This window comes from Camelus ferus, chromosome 32, assembly GCF_009834535.1.
Source record: "Camelus ferus isolate YT-003-E chromosome 32, BCGSAC_Cfer_1.0, whole genome shotgun sequence".
NCBI lineage: Eukaryota > Metazoa > Chordata > Mammalia > Artiodactyla > Camelidae > Camelus > Camelus ferus.
Window position 1 is genome coordinate 23629722 of NC_045727.1, and position 16623 is coordinate 23646344.

The 16623-nt window shown below is 44.7% G+C and overlaps 1 long non-coding RNA gene across 1 annotated transcript in view; it reads right to left on the bottom strand.

Moving 5' to 3' along the window:
- LOC116660874 overlaps window positions 1-16623 on the bottom strand; it is a 128116-nt gene that overhangs the window by 36625 nt on the left and 74868 nt on the right. The window contains exon 6 of the long non-coding RNA XR_004316515.1: window positions 2652-2722. This is a non-coding gene — a long non-coding RNA (uncharacterized LOC116660874). The remainder of the gene's footprint in view (window positions 1-2651; window positions 2723-16623) is intronic.

Sequence of the window (16623 nt, forward strand, 5' to 3'; positions counted from 1 at the left end):
GAGCGTAGTGTATCTCATCGCGGTGTTAATTTGCATTTCCCTTGTGGGTAATAATGTTTAGTGTCTTTACAGCTTTATTTCGCATCCTTTTCATTTTTTATTAGCCTATGTGACTTTATATTACTGAGGGGGGTAGTTTTTATATATTCTGGATCCAAGTCCTTCATCAGAGACGTACAATTCACAGACATTTACCCCAGCTGAACTCTTCTCTGTTCCTTCTCTCTCTCTCTCTCTTTTGAAGGTACTGGGGATTGAACCCAGGACCTCGTGCTCGCTAAGCACACACTCTACCATGGAGCTACCTTGTCCCCTGCTTCATTCTCCTAACAGTGTTTTTTGAATAGCAGACCTTAATTTTTATTAAGTCAAGTGCAGTATCCTTTTTTTAATCTACAGTGAATCATTCTTTCAATAGTGTAGTAAAGAAAACTATGCTTTCCTTCAGGTCACAAAGTTTTCTCCTGAATTCTCCTCTAGGAGCGATACAGGTCTGTGATGGAGGCTGTGTTCACGCCTGCGTGTGCTGCACAGTGCAGACGCGGTCGGTGTGTCTGGCAGATGGATGCTGAATTCCTGTCGCTCTCTCTTGTCTCGGGGATTTTGTCTCTCTGGGCTCCTAACTCTGGCTCCTCAACTGGGAGCTACCTGGGTTCTGCCTGAGTTTCCTTTTCCACCTTCCAGCCCGGAAAGCCTCTCCACGCAGCAAGTTAAAACAGTTACTCACTCCAGGGCTCTCCTCACTTATTCCTCATCTCTCAGTGGTCACTGCCCTGATATCTGATGCCCAATGTCTAAAATTCTCATTTCAGACTCGCAGACATAGAGAGTAAACTTATGGTTACCAGGATGCGTAGGGTTTGGGAAGGGATAAATGGGGAATTCAAAATTTGGACCTCTTGGGGAGTGATGGAGCTGTTCGCTGTCCTGATTGTGGTGGTGGGTTCATGGCTGTGTACCTCTATCAAAATTCATCAAATCGTACATCTGACACATGTGTAGTTTACTGTACAGGAATCATAACGTAATAACAGTGTTAAAAAATAACAGTCTTGTTTCATATATATACTTTTCCCATTTATTTAAGTTCTCTAAACCAGGAAGGTTTTGGTCCTATTATTTCATTATGGCCAGGAGTAGGAGTTCTTTTTACTCTATTAATAAAAATAAAATCAAAATGAATCTCAATAAAAAAAATTAAATCTATTTTTTTGCCATTGCTTTTAAACATTGTTTTATTTTATTTATTTATTTATTATTTGCTTACTTGTCTCTTCCTTTTTTTGAGGGGGAGGTAATTAGGTTTTATTTCTTTAAGTGGAGGTACTGGGGACTGAACCCAGGACCTTGTGCATGGTAGGCATGCATTCTACCACTGAGCTGTACCCTCCCCCTTTAAATCTTTTTTAAAAAATACATTTCCGGGGATGAAGGACACAAAGTCAAAGCAGGTTCTAGAAATCACCGGGGCACGTGCCGAGGACCCCACATTCATGACTCACAGTACATGCCCATCAAACGTAGCCGTGGTTAACTTTCCGGGCAACCGATCCAACCCCGAATATCATCGGTACATGAAAGCAACCTCACAGATATTAGGGAAGGCTCCTGGGGCTCAGCCGGAGACTGAGCTTTCCCCAGACTGGTTTCACACCCGCTGCATTCGTTCTTTTGGTAAAGCGATCCTCTGGGTGCGGGAGTATAACCGTGCACAGTCTCCGTAGCATGTGCACGTGCACGTGCTGTATGCAACACAGGTGATCCTGTGTGCATCGATGTGAAACATTTGCATAGCCCTGTGGCAACACTGATGTTTCCCAAGCACTCCCCATCCTGTTCTATGATTTTATAGAGACAGCGATATTGACAAGGATTTTACAACATGTGGGGCACTGCGGGGAGCCACCTCATAACCTGAGGGCTGAAAGCAAAGACAAAAGGCCTAAAAACCTTAAAGTGCTGGAAGCAGGGCTCTGGGAATGATCAAAGAGACATTCCCTGTCCCGCCACCCCGAGAGTTAATAAAGATATATAGCCACCAAATGTTTTTCTTTAAGATGCTCTGCTTCAGAGAGGTTAAGGAATTTAGGTAAGTAGGATCTAGTTTATGGCCGGAGTGATAAGGATCTTAAAAGCTATAGTTAAAATGTTTTGCTAGAAAATGTAAACCTTAAAGATTGAGACATTTGTCTTTTACAACTGGACATGTAGTAAATCAATAAAAGTAGAAATAGTATATAAGTAACTTGAAAAATAAAGCGGGCGGCGACTTTTAGCCTAGCGTCTTGCAGGCTTGAAGTGCGTCCCTCTCGACCCCACTCTTTGTCTTGTCTCTTTCTTTCTCAGTCTCTCAGCCGCGCCATCAGGACCTGCTGATTTGCCTGCTGGCTCCGGCAGGGCACCACGCAACCAATTTGTAGCGCCTCTAGCTTCCTTATAAAATAAGCCAGGCGTGTTGTTCCCATTGATCCATTTTTTCCCTCTCAAAGCTTTATTCAATGCTTGTGATATTTTTGAAATTCTAAAATGGGTGTATCAATTACAGAGAGAAACGAGGACATTTTACAGTATTGATCTGTTCCTATTTGTGGCATTTTAACTTAAAAAAATTTTTTTTTAGTAATGTTGATTTGAACTGGTTGTCATATTACCTGGTAGATGCTAATTCAAGGAGAGGTGTCCTTTTTTTCTTTTTTTTTTTCTTGCTTTCTTTCAAGGTTTACTAGAAAGAAAGACCAGGAAACATTACCGGAGAGAAGTCACAAAGTCATTTATTGGTTTTTTTTTTCTCTGAAGAGTAGTTCGGGGTTTTGTGTGTGTCTGTCTTCTCTATCAGAATAATGTCACACGCTGACTTTTTAAAACTTCCACAGAAATCAGCTGGGCATTGCTAACTGCCAACACTATTTGCAATAGCTTTACTCCCAAGAATTTGACCAATTAAAGGTTGGGGACAATCACTGCCACCCCCCCAATTTTTTTTTTGCTCAAAGAGCAGCATATATTCCTTTTTAAAATATTTTTGTTCCCCAAATCCCACCTGAGGTATATGACATGGATTTGCAAAGAGAAAGGAAGCATCAGAAAGGCAGAGAACCAGCGGAGAGTAACCTGAGTTACCTAAAGGTGGTGTGGGACAGCCATTGCTTTATACTGAGTCTTCCTCTCTTTCTCTATATTAGGTGCTTTAATCTTAATTAACATCCCTGGGTGATACCACTCAGATTGCCAGAATTTCATAAATCATCATAAAGTCCGCCATCACTTAGTAAATGTCTCCCGTGTTCCGTGGAGCGGGCTGCACACTTCAACAGATCCTACGTTATGCTTGACAGCAACAGATGGGGTAGGTCCTAGGATCACCGCCACTTCCACAGCATCAGCACTCTCCTCCGGACCCTGCAGCCCTGGCTTGTGCCCAAGCACACGGCGTGCCTCTGCCGGAGAGGCGGTCACGCTTTTCATACATTCCAGCACTCGTGCAAATTCGCTTAAATAATGTTCTCTTGCAATGAAGATGGATCCCCAGGATCAACTCTGCCAAGCCCAGAATAACTGAAATGATTATTACAATGAAAACAAAAAAAATGGGGGGGGGGGATTTCTTGCATTCTTTCTTTGTAGTAATTAGGAGTGGGGGATGGGGACAAGGGTGGTCACAATGACCAATGGGTATTTTTTTCTTTTTTTTTTAATTGAAGTAGAGTGGATTTACAATGTTGTGTTAGTTTCAGGTGTACAGCACAGTGACTCAGTTATACACACACATACACATTCTTTTTCATATTCTTTTTCTCTGTAGGTTAGTACAAGCTATTGAACATAGTTCCCTGTGCTCTACAGTAGGACCTCGTTTATCTCTTTCATACATAGTACTTTGTATTTGCTTATCCCAAACTCCCAACTTATCCCTCCCCTTCTTCCCCCTTTGGTAGTTTGCTTTCTATGTCTGTGAGTCTCTGTTTTGTAAATAAGTTCATTTGTACTTTTTCTAGATTCCACATATAAAATGATATCATATATTTGTCTTTCTCTGTCTGACTTACTTCACTTAGCATGATCATCTCTAGGTCCATCCATGTTGCTGCAAATGACATTATTTCATTTTTTTTTTTTTAATGGCTGAGTGACCAACAGAAATTTAACTTCCCAGACATGTATGAAAATTTGATATTCGATAGCATGGAGAATAGCAGCAATGTAAGAAACTTCCAGAACCGGGGAGGGATGAACCAGGTGCCTGCAGCAAAGAACGGGAGGGGTGACATACAAGCAGTTTCAAAGCTGGAGCATATTAGGGGAGATGGACGCCTCGTTCTGGAAAAAGTGCTGAGGAGAAGCAGAATGCCACCTCGCTTGTCACCGGCAAACTGATGAGCGGACAGATGTAGGACACAAGCCAGCCATGACCTAAAGGCTTCAGAGAAACCTGTGTCCTCGGGGGGGGGGGGGAAGGAGCCCCCCGAGGAACGTCAGTGTCAACAGGAGAAGGGATTATCTCAGACAGGAAAGCAGCGAGGGGTCTCCTGGGTCAGCACAGACCACAAAGCACGCTCAACAAAGTGAGGAAAATCAATGGTTTAGAAGAATCTGAGGGAGTAATCCTTTTTATCTATAAAACAGGTAACCAGGGTTAAATCCTATCAGAAGATCAGATCCTTTTAGTGTATTACAAGTTATTCCCTGTGACCGAAGGTGACTTCTCTCAGGGATGTAAAACCCCAGTAAAATCTACTGATGTAAAATTGATGAAAAGCAGACAGAGCTTACAATCACGTCAGTAGACTGCTAAAATGCGTTGGTTTAAATTCCCCCAAAACAAAGGAAACTGAAAATAAAACATTAAAAAGTCCCATACCCTCAATGGTCTAGAAATAATGCCAATTTCTTCACTCCACGCCAGTATCCCGCTCGAAGCTTAGAAAGAAGCGTCAGGCAACTTCTCCGTCACTAATAACATTCCACGTTTTGCAAGCGTTCCTAACCAACGCGACAAGTAAACAAAGCGAAAACAAGGAACGACAGGGTGCAGAAGGATAAATATTGGGAAACACAAGAAAAACTGCCACGATCAGCTGATGTGAAATTAATTACATGGAACATCTGGTAAAAGCCACTGAACACCACGCAGCCCTCTCCCTGCCTCCCTCCCGGCCCCGGAGAGTCCCACGGGGACCGGGTGGGAGACTCGCCCCACACGTGCACAGAGCAGGAGGTCTGTGGGCTGCAAAGGGCCGACAGTGGTGGCCCCGAAAAGCGTGTGACAGACCAAGGCCCTGCTGCTGCCCCCTGGAGGCCCCACCAGGTCTGCGCTGAGACCACGCCTCCCGGGACCGCCCCGCCCCCCAGGGGCCGCCCCGCCTCCCGGGGCCGCCCCTCCTCCCAAGGGCCGCCCCGCCCCCCGAGGACCGCCCCGCCCCCCAGGGGCCACCCGGCCAGACACGAAGACAGGCTGCCCTGAAGACCCGGGCTTCTTTGATGGTGACTTTGGCTTGAGGGTTCCCAGTGGACATTTACAAATGTTCCAGACTTCCTGGAGTTCTAGATGCCTCCACTCACCCGTCCTTCCCTCTTTTGTTCACAGTTGGACTTGCTGATTTGAAGACTTTTCCCACCTTCCCCAGCTTCCTGCCAACTTTCCCAAAAAGTATTTCCCCTAATCAATCTCTTATCACATTCCATCTTGGTCTTTGCTCTCTGAAGACCCAGGCTAACACACCAACGCTGGATCTTACAATACAGCTGCAGACATCTAAGGACCCTTGATAACCACTTCTCTAAATCTTTATCATTCTTGGTGGCTGTTTTAATTTGAGCCACAGGCTTGTCTGCAGCATGAGAGCTTAAAGACCCCAATGACAACTCAGAGTGGGAGGATCTATAAAGAGGGTAACTCCAACCTTGACTTGGGAGCTCCCAGTCTAATGGGTACCATTAATTTCATAAAAAGGACTTAATCTATTTCATTCTACTTTACATGACTTACTCTAATAAATCCCATGCCACCAGCAGTCCTGACACATTGAAGAGATTTCACAGATAACTGGTCACTATTAAATTGTTCACGCATTTATTCTAAATTTGGAAGCAGGCCTAGTGGCTGCCTTTGCTGTGCTTTCTTGCAAATAATCCATCATTTCTAATTATCATTGATTTCAGATGTGACAAGATGTCTAATTCTATCAAAAGGCAAGGTTTGCCAAACACATAAAAATGAATCTGCTTCTAATTACTGGTTTTGATCATCTTAACCCCATTTACTGTTCCCCAGAGACAGACCATTGCCAGAAACACTTTTACTATGATAGACGAAGTAAAGATATTACAGAGAAATGAGCAGAGTTCAGAGGAATCGATAAATGCCTATCTGAGTCACAGAAAGCTGCAAGCGGAATTCACATTTCTTAATTCGGCAGAAAATACATGAGTCTGATTTCGGGTGGCATGAGTCTTACGTGGTAACAACGTTTTGGCAAACATTTTAACTTTATTGCCTATCCGGGAAAGTGATTTGGAAACTCTGGCTATTTGGTTATTATTGTCGAAGTTTGTTGGTGCATCTTTGGGGTTAATGGGCGGTGAGAGCTTTCTCGAGCCATCTGCAAAAGGGAGGTGCTCACATCACGGGTGGACTTGGTACTAGTTACCCCACCAGGGGGCACTGCACTGCTTTGAAGTTTCATATAACTATCTTTAAAACATTTGGCCGTCATAGCTCAGAGAAAAACACTCAATTCTCAGAGAACGTTCGCAGCATCTCCTTTGGAAAACACTTGAGGCGAAAGCCAATATTCTTCTTTAGAAAACAAAATGTGGACTGCTTGGATATTTCCTTGGAAGAAATACCATCTCTTGGTGATCAAGAGACAGAAAATGTTTTCTCTCGGCCACACTTGAATCAAACGACGTCCAACTTTTTAAAATGCTCTTTTATATTCGGAAACAATTGGCTACTCTACCATAATAATGCAGACCTAGGAAATAACGTCCCTTTTGAAAAACATAAAAGCCACACCAGCGCTTCATAGCTATTTTTTCGAGCATCTCTCCTTGACCCATGCCAAGTGCTGACTCAGATTTGCAGACGGCTGTGCTCAGTCATTGATTTTGAAATGACTATTGTCACCATGACAGAGACAGGCCTTGTAAAGATGGAGACAAAAGATAACAAAGAGGAAGAAACACAGCAAAGCAGAGATGTTCTCAGGAAACTGACAACCTCCCTCTCCCGAACCAGACTTCCACGAAGGACCACCTGCACCCAAGTCCTTCCTCCGACCTGCCTTCCAGGGAACTTCGGCCCTGCAGGAGGGAAGGCCTTGTCTCTTCACATCAGCACATGTGCCGACTGGAAGTCCTGTGCCATATTCAACGTAAACCACCCATAATTCCCAGCTTCTATTTCTTTTTTCTTTTTTTCAATTGAAGTGTAGTTGATTTACAATGTTGTGTGTTTTAGGTGTACAGCAGAGGGATTCAATCATACATATATATAAGTATTCTTTTCCATTATAGGTTATTACAAGGTATTGAATGTAGTTCCCTGCTATATGCCAGGTCTTCGTTGTTTATCTCTTTTATGTATAGTAGTGTGTATCTGTTAATCCCAAACTCCTAACTTAGCCCTTCCCTCCTCTATTTCTTTAAAGTGGCAAGAAATAAGAGAATGTTGTGAAGCAATCTGAGTCGAGAATCTCTGCATTTTTACGACTTAAAAAATATATCAAGTTCATCTCTGTATACTTAATTTGGTAAAATGATTTTTTAGTAGTTTATCTTTATATAGTTTTTCCAATACTTTCAACTTGGTTTTCAAAGAAATGACCTCTCTGGTTCTTTTGACACTTCTTCTCCATATTTGCACACTAGCTAATGATTTTATGCAATTAAATGGCAAGGAGGCATCCCCAAAAGTGTCTACAATATGAAGGGGGGGTTACTTTGGGGTTAAGGTTGGGGCTGACTTAGGGCAGAGGGATAGTAAGGGTTGGGAGAGCAGTGAGGAGACGTCATAACTCCCCAAGTTCCAGGAAGAGGTCACGCATCACAGAAGGAAGGGCGGGACAGGCCATGTTAGATTCTGGAGCTAGATCAATGAAGGAGAAATATTATACCCCTCGGGGGCAGGTGAAGGGAGAGGAGACCCCTGGGGAATGATGATGAGCTCAAAACAAACTGGTGGCTAAGCCTGCAATAAAAACGAACGTGTGCACACGTATTTTTTAAGTGAGCAGTTGGGAATTTTCTTTCATATCTGTGTAGGAAAACGGAGGCAGGCAGAGTTAAAGTGATTCCAACACGGAGAAGCAGAGTGTGAACATTTCCCAGGCCTTTGCCCTTTATTACATAATCAAAGCCCACGGAATAAAATCACATGCATTTCCCCGGCTCACATTCTCAGCTAAATGTGCCAAAGAAACACGGGTAGATTTAAGCCTGGAAAACTCCCCCTGTGTCTCAAGGGTCTTGTTTGTAGTGAATATTTATGCTGATACTGTAATTTCTAAAAAGAGTGAAAAGCAGAGTCTTAACTCCAGTATTGGGCGTTTTTTTATTAGGTTAAATTTTATTTTTCATAATTGAAACCAATGCCTTTCATTCTTACTAGTAATTGCTGTAATCTGATGGACTTCTGCTTGAATTTATGAAACATAATGACAAATTGCAAATCCATACTATTGGCAAATTAGCGGTTTGCCTCCTTTGAACCAACTTTGCCAGGTTGGAATTTGTTTACATAATGATGGGTGAGGCAGATGTTAAATGGCAAATGAGCCAAGAGAGGCCGGACTCCTTTAAAGGCGCTTCATACACTGATGGATGCTAAGAGTCTTGTTATGCAAATGGTGCTGATCCCCAAAGGGGACGCTGTGCTTTGAGTTGAGGGTAGAAAAAGGTCACGCCCTGCGTCATCTCCGGCTTTGTTTCCCTTGTGGCTTCCTGGTGCGTGGTCTCTTTTCTGACGGCCCCTCAATTTCTCACATTCGAATGAATGAACTATGGGTACAATGGGTGCCGTGAAACTCTCATGATGCCAACATTCATCTATGCCGATGTCCCTTTAGGACAGGATGCTCCTTTAGGGCAGGAACCAAGCAGCTGAACACCCTTCCGGTCCATTCCATGGACAAGATCTTTCCTTTTCTAGCTAATTCCTGGAATGGGATTTCTGCCAAGGTTTCAGTTTCTGGGGCGGCTATGCACCTGCCTCGCCCAGCAGTACCCTCTTTATTCCAGTTCTGCGAATCCCTTGTGTCCATCCCGCATAACTAATCCCACCCAATGCATTTAAATTTTAAAACCTTAATGGAATAAATGTAACAACTACTGAATGTGAACGTTCTGTCTGTCGGAGACCAGACACGGATGGTGAACGTTTTAGTGAAGAAGAGAAAGAGGGAGTAATTATACAAACTAGAAAGGAAATTACTGGGGTGACTATGTATTTTCAAGCTTTGTGAAAACAGGGATCCGATTTCATTACACACACACACACACACACACACAGATTAACACAGACAGCACAGTACGGAAGCAGAGTACTGGACCTGACTCAGGGTTCAACAAACACACCACATGGTGGCCAAGATGGCGGGCTGTCGCCCAGATACCACTGCTGGTCCGTTTATAGAATGACATCACTGGAAGCAGCCACCAGGGAGGGACTAAACTGCCATGTGTCTTGCTCTCGGCCATGTAGTGTGACCATGAGGGAGGTGTGTCGAGGGCCTTAAATATGGGTGTGCCGGCTCTGATGATGGATCCGTCCATCTGTCCACACACATGCAAATAAATACGTATTTATATTTATTTACACAGCAAATACGTACTGCATACCTACTGGGGGCACTGGAGAAGACAGATGAGCTTTGGGGAAAGTCAGATCTGACCTTCCATGGATACAACGCTTTAATATTTTAAGTCACTTTTACAGTGAACTTTTCCTAGTCACTATTTGTACCTGTACGTCTTCCCTCGCCGTGTCCCTGCCCTCCCGCAAGGCTCTCGAGGCTGGGATCGCTAATCCCACTTGGGAAGTCGCAGCCCCCGCTACTTGCCCGCGGTCACATAGCCAGCAGTGGCCGGGGCTGGACCACCTGCAGGGATCCTGGTCCTCCCTCCCTCTCCTGCTGCATCTCGGAACTGGTTCAGCCCGGCCAGACATCATACACTCAGACAGGACGGCGTGAGCCGAAAGCCACGCTGAAAATGTGCAACCAGAGCAACTCACTAATAAAATAGAAGCATTAAATATTAATTTTATTTATCTTCTTTGTCCCCTACCTTAAACAAAAATCATTATTTTCCTTTCTCATACAGTCCTGGCAGACCTGAAATTCCCTGTATTTGCCCAGTATTTCATCTCGTTTCTTCCTTTGCCAGCATCCTCTTCCCAAACACCTTCCCCCGTAACCGTGAGCCTTCACCTGCCTGATATTCCGGGAAGTGTGTTTACAACATCTGCATAATCAGTCCCTTTTTACTGTATATTTTTCTTAGTTCTTTGGGCTGTCAATCTACTGTGAGCGAGCTGCGAAGAGAAGATATTTTAACAACACCCTCTCCTAACTGTCATCTGTCACCTTTAATCTCAAAGAAAAAGAAATCAAACATGAAGCTTATGCATAATCCGAGCTGCAGCATAAAATCATGTTTGAGGCATCTAATAAATGCCAGACTTTGGAAACTAGAATTTATAAGGAGGTCCTATTAAAAGCCTGGTATTCCTATGAAGGATTTTATGTTTTCAAAAGTCTCCAGTGAATATCTTCTAGGATGTAAATAAAGTCGCATACTTTGGGGGAACGAAGTCATCAGACACATTTATTACCAGAACTCTCGAATAAAAGCTATGAAAATGTTTCTTATTTTCAAAGGCAACGACTTCTGGGTGGGCAGGGGTCATTTGGTAACTTTGAGATTTCTGAAGGTTGCACAATTAAATTGAGGAAAATAAATCATTAGAATTTCATTGGGCAAAAATATCTGAAGGAAAGCCCTCCGTTTAGCAATGCGAGTTGCTGCCCTCTGGGGTTTTATCGCTGCAGTCTACCTGCGGATTCCCTGGGTCTATTACACAACACATCAGAAGAGGGAGCCAAGCTTTGTCCTCAGGACCCCGAGTCCTTTATTTGTGAGAGAAATGAGGGAACAGAGAAAAGCTCCCCAGTGCCTGACACTGAAACACATCGCAGCCCTCACACCCGCGTCAGTCCCTGACCAGTGAGAGGACCTGCTCACCTGGAGAGGTGAGTGCGCGCAAACGGCTGCAGGCAAGGCTGAGCACACTCAAGAGCGTTTCTGGAAAAGACAGACGGCCAAGAACGCGCTGCAGACCCAAGTATGTGAGAAGCCACCGTGGTCAGAATGCCCCTGCAGCGTTTCTCAGCATCGTGGCCGCCTGGCCACGCCCAAGTGGCCCGCGTGATGGAGACTTCCCAAAGGTTAATCAGCAAGGACCCGTCTAGAAGAGACGGCTGGAGAAGTTCCCCAAATGAATGGACATGAATTCCTGGGCACCCAGAATGGATGTCTCTGCCTGTGCAGCGGTGCATCCACAAATGACACTGCCAACTGATGGGGAGGGTCTTTTTAAAGCTTCTTCGAAGGTGGAATAGACCCGAGTCTATGCCCTCATGCCCGTGTGCTTTAGGAAAACGGAGGCCCTTTGGGTTTTACGAGCGGTTCCTTCCTACTGTACCCTGATGGCAGGGACTTCTTCAGTGACTCCTGACACAAACAGTGGATGAGCCTTGGCTACGATGCAGCCGTGTGCTCGGCATAAGGTGACCAGGACAACAAGCCCCCTTCCCTCTTAAAATAAGAGGTCATCTGTTTTCCCAGGGAAGCGCTGCACAGGAGCAAATTCAATGGTGCGGGGCCCGCCCCAGGAGCGCACCGAGCCGAGAACGTTGCTGGTGCGTGGTAGAAAGCGTGCACTGGAAAAAGATTAAAATAAAAAGAAAAAGATTTTTTAAAAAGCTTGTCGTATAAAAAAGGAAGTCATATAAAAAGAGAACCAGTAGGTTTAAAAGTATTTCCCTAGGAGAGGGAGGGTGTAGCTCAGTGGCAGAGCATGTGTTTAGCACGCACGAGGTCCTGGGTTCCAGCCCCAGTCCCTCCATTAATATAAACAAACAAACCTAATTACCTCCCGCCTCAAAAAAAGTGGCTTCCTAGACCAATACTTGTGCATGCAAAAAATAAAATAAAAATTTAAAAAAATATATAAAATAATCAATGCTTCCCGTGACACTTTGCGCGTGCGTCGCGCACACACACACACACACACACACACACACACGGCATTTCTCCACTGAGTTCTGTTTCAGATACCAAGAATGCTCCTTTGGGGAGAACAGTATACAAAACAGCTGAAATCAAGTTGTGATTCAGGTTAGATACCTGACTGGATTACCCACCTCAGCAATTACAAAGTCCCCAACTCTTCCGGTGTCACAGACAATCATTTTTGCTTGTTCAGCTGCCACAGCATTCTACAGATGGCTGTTGTCTGCTGTTATGATGGTTTTGTTATGTGGTTATGCTGTGTTTTTGTTTTGTTTTGTTTTGTTTTTCTGCTCTGTTTTTAACCCAGAAGTGACTTTCTTCCCCATCCAACCTGGCCCATGGCTGTGGTCTGCAAAGATATCCAGCTGGACTCACAGTTGGGAGCCAGGCTGGAAAGTCAGAAACCAGGTGCAGCCTGGGAGCTAATGGAGTCACTAAAAAGGAAAGGGTGTTGAGTTTCTGCAAGTTGGGTTGAGGAGATAAAGCTCTGATCTCAGCCCAGCCACAAACCAGAGTTTCGGAGAGGCTAAAACCAGCATTTCTGGTTGTGGAATCATTGGACCCTTTCTATCTCAGAGCCCGTCAGCCATTGCTCCCCACCTCCCTTTCTTGGCTCTAAAGGAAGAGGCGTTTGGGAGGGTCCTGAAGGCTGAACATCCGACGGCATTTCGGAGCACACTTACACACAGAAAACACGGTCCAGAAGCTGCAGGGGTTATTTCTAGGAACAGATTCCCAGTGGAGGAGAAGGTGGGGCTTTATGAAAAATTCCAGAACAGAGAGACCCAGGCAGAACGTGAAGTCACCAGGTGTGATCGTAAAAATGGAGCTATTCGTTTACTGCATGAGAACTTTAGAAAAAAAATGGCAGCCAGCCTAGGGCGGCTTAAATACCCAAACTGAGATTCAGACAAGAATCGTGGAATTACAAGGGCTCAGCTACCACGGTGCAAAGAAAGACCCAGCACGGCAATTTAAAAACTACCATTGAATTTTCTCGGTCATTTCTTACTGAGCCCTGACATCCAATAAAGCGCGTGGGGCTGGAGTTGGTCTCTCTGACACCCTTAAAATATGCACCATTTGAATAGAGCACATTTCATCCAAAGGACCAGATGGCTGGTCTCACTTCCCAGTCCCAGCGTGGGGGGGGACGCCTGACATCACATCACCGCCACGGGGGACGCCGATGGGCGGGGCATTCTGAGGACTGCTCATCTCAGACCTGGTGCGTGCAGTCCTGATGTGTGGCAACCTGCCTTCTTTCTGTGCCATTTCATCAGCTCCTCTTGGTCATCTGACAGTTCTTTTAACTCTAAACGCACCATCGCTGTAAAACTAAGATAGCGCTTTGACTCTCCAGCAAGTACAAAAAAGTAATTCTTAGAAAAAAAAAAAAAAAAAAAACGTTAAGGTCATGCCATGAGAGAAAGGGTAAAGTTGATGGAGTGAACCCATGTGTGACTTTTGGAAAATCAAATACTGAATATAAAATTAAAGAGGTCGAGTCTGTCATCACCAAGGTGAATTATCTAATCAAAAAGTAAAATTTCCCTCCGGTGGTTCATCGTCTTCGTTTCTCACGCCTGCTCTCTTTGTAAAAGACGTCAACGACTGAAGTGTGTATTTTGAAAATGCAACAAATATTTTCCCAATGTTCTCGATATTGTGTCTGCAGAAATAAAACGATCTCTCAGGAGCAATTCATTTAGCCTGCAGCTTTCAAATTATACCAGAAATCTACCGTCTTGCAGGGAATGTATCATTTTACGTGAACTGAGCGACAGCTAATAGGAATATAGTCGTAACTGGTAATAGAAATGGTGAGACATAGAAAGGAAGCCAAGGAAATGGCAGTTTACGGTCATCATTTGAAATGTCAAGATAGAAAGATAAGTTTTTTGTTTGCCAAACCACGTAGCCAAAGATCCCTTTTACTTTCCTGTCACGTTGATTCTGTGTAAGAAATGCAGATTTTCCCCGTTTTCCCTGCATGGTTCGTCAATCATCACAGGATGCTAGCAGGCTGAGATCCAGTAATTAATTATCATTAGATCGGCCCCGAATCCCAGTCAATCAATGCAGATTCAGAAAGGGACATATGACGGGGTCTGATCTTTGCTGCTGTCCCAGGGCACCACGGGAAGCAGTTACCAAGCTGCAGGCGTTTATTTGCAGATTGAAGGGTTGGGCAACCATTTCTGCAGCAAGTCGAAGCGGACAGAAGACGTAAGAGGTCCCTCTTGGCTTGCTTGGTCTTTTTAAAATATGTTTTCATCATTTTTTCACAAAAATCAAACTGTGTGCAACTTTGGGGGGAAAAAAGGTGACTTTGTCATCATAAACAGACGCAGTTGACTTTGTATGTCTTTGTGTTCCTGAGTAGAAGGGACTGGAACGCGGGTTCTGGGTGTTACCTGAGGTCAAAAATCTCTGCTGTACGCATCCTTCAGCTGCATGACTTGCAGGTTTGCTCTGTTGTCTTTGAAAGACAACCCGGCCTCTTGTTAGGAGCAGGGCAGGGCCACTTTGGGTGATTCTGCAGTTACAGTGCGGTCGTGAAATGGAGGGAGCCTGGGGCTCCGGGTGCCTGTCAAGCCATCCATGTAGACAATCAGACCGCCTTGGCTGAAATGTACCTGTTTTAACAGCTAATGTTAGGAGTTGGAAGGCAGCTAAGAAGAAGAGATGGGTGGTCCTGATGTGAGAAACATGCTTTCAAGTGTGAATTAAAGCTCTTACCTAGGAAGAAAGAAAAAGGAAGGAAGGGAGGGAGGGAAGAAGGAGGGAAAGAAGGAAGGGAGAGAAAAAAAAAAACTCTAGACAAATTTAAAAAGATGACTCTACCAACCCCCCAAGTTCTGACCATCAAAGTTTGTCTCAACCATGACATCCATTTACGAAGATGTCAACGGTGTGTCATACGAACCGGTAAAGACAGAGGTGACAGAATTGTAAGATAAAGCCTGCAGAGCCGCCCACCTGCCGGAATTCCTATAGAAGCCTTGTACTCCCTCCGTCAAGGGGACGTACCAAGCTCATTTGATCATCGGCCCTATTGCATAGTCCAATGTTTGCACATTTGATACACTCCTTATCAGAGAAAACGTTTTCTTTGCTTTCATGGGTAATTTATTTTACTCTCTGCTAAGCCGTGAAGAGCGAAGCGCAGAACGTGTCAACGCCAGAACGGGTCCCCCTGCGGCCTGCGGTTCTTTATAACCGACCTTCCCTCCTAATTGAAAGTGTCATTTCTGTGGTTCTCCCAATACTGATCGCTTACTGCCTCTCATGCTCTGGGAATTATCACCCGGAGTTGGGAGAACTATATACACATTGCCCATCCAGTTGGTAGTAACATTTTCTAAAATGTGATCAAATCCAGTCTAGGAAACCACTAGACATGACTGGCTTTAACCTTCCTCAGCCTGTGTGTCCGGTGGTGGGAGGAGAAAAGGGGTGTTTGGGGCTCACGGTCACTAATATCCAGGTTTAACAAGTTCTGGGTGTTGACGGGGTGGGTATGCATCCTGACTTCACCACTTGGGTGCTCTGAGACCTCGGGGAACTCACCTCCTCTCGCCAAGCCTGAATCTTCTCATCTACAAAGTGCTAACAATGCTACCTTCCTCCACGGGGCTGCCGGTGGTCTCAGGGAGATGAAACACACAAAGCACGAGGGACAGTCATTGTGTCATAACGTCCCACGTGGTTAATGGTGGAAGTTTTGTCATTCTTCTGGCAATGAATGGCTTTCAGAGATCTCTGTGCATTGAAACAGCTCCATTTTTGTGACTCTGCGTGGGCAGAACATTCTTTCGAGCACGTTCACTTTCCTGTCGTAGACTTCCCTTCTTTATCCCTTTTTCTACAAATGTTATTTTGAATGTATGCTGCGTACCAAGAACCGGGAGTAAAACAATTGTGTCGAAGTGTCAACCTTGTCCGCCCGGGGGAATTTCCTTTTCCATATGAAGACTGGTGTGGTGCCCAAAAGGGCATGAACCAACCCAAGCACTGAGGGGTTTATGGAAGAAACTCTCGCATCCTACTTGAACAGTCGCCCTTTGCAAGTGAGGTACCGAGGCTGGAAGAGGAAAAACAGATGCTTCACTGCAAACCCCATTTTACTGATTTCTCAACTGACAAGACCTGGAGACGTTTAGAGTTGTTTAAATCATTTCCCGCATGCACGACAGTAGGGTCCGCTCTGGATGCACGCCTTGGGTGGATCCAGGAAATCATTTCAGATAATGCCATCTAATGGAGCAGATGACACGATTACATTCCAGTTACTGAGTGCCCCGTCCCACTTACGCCATGAATTGATGC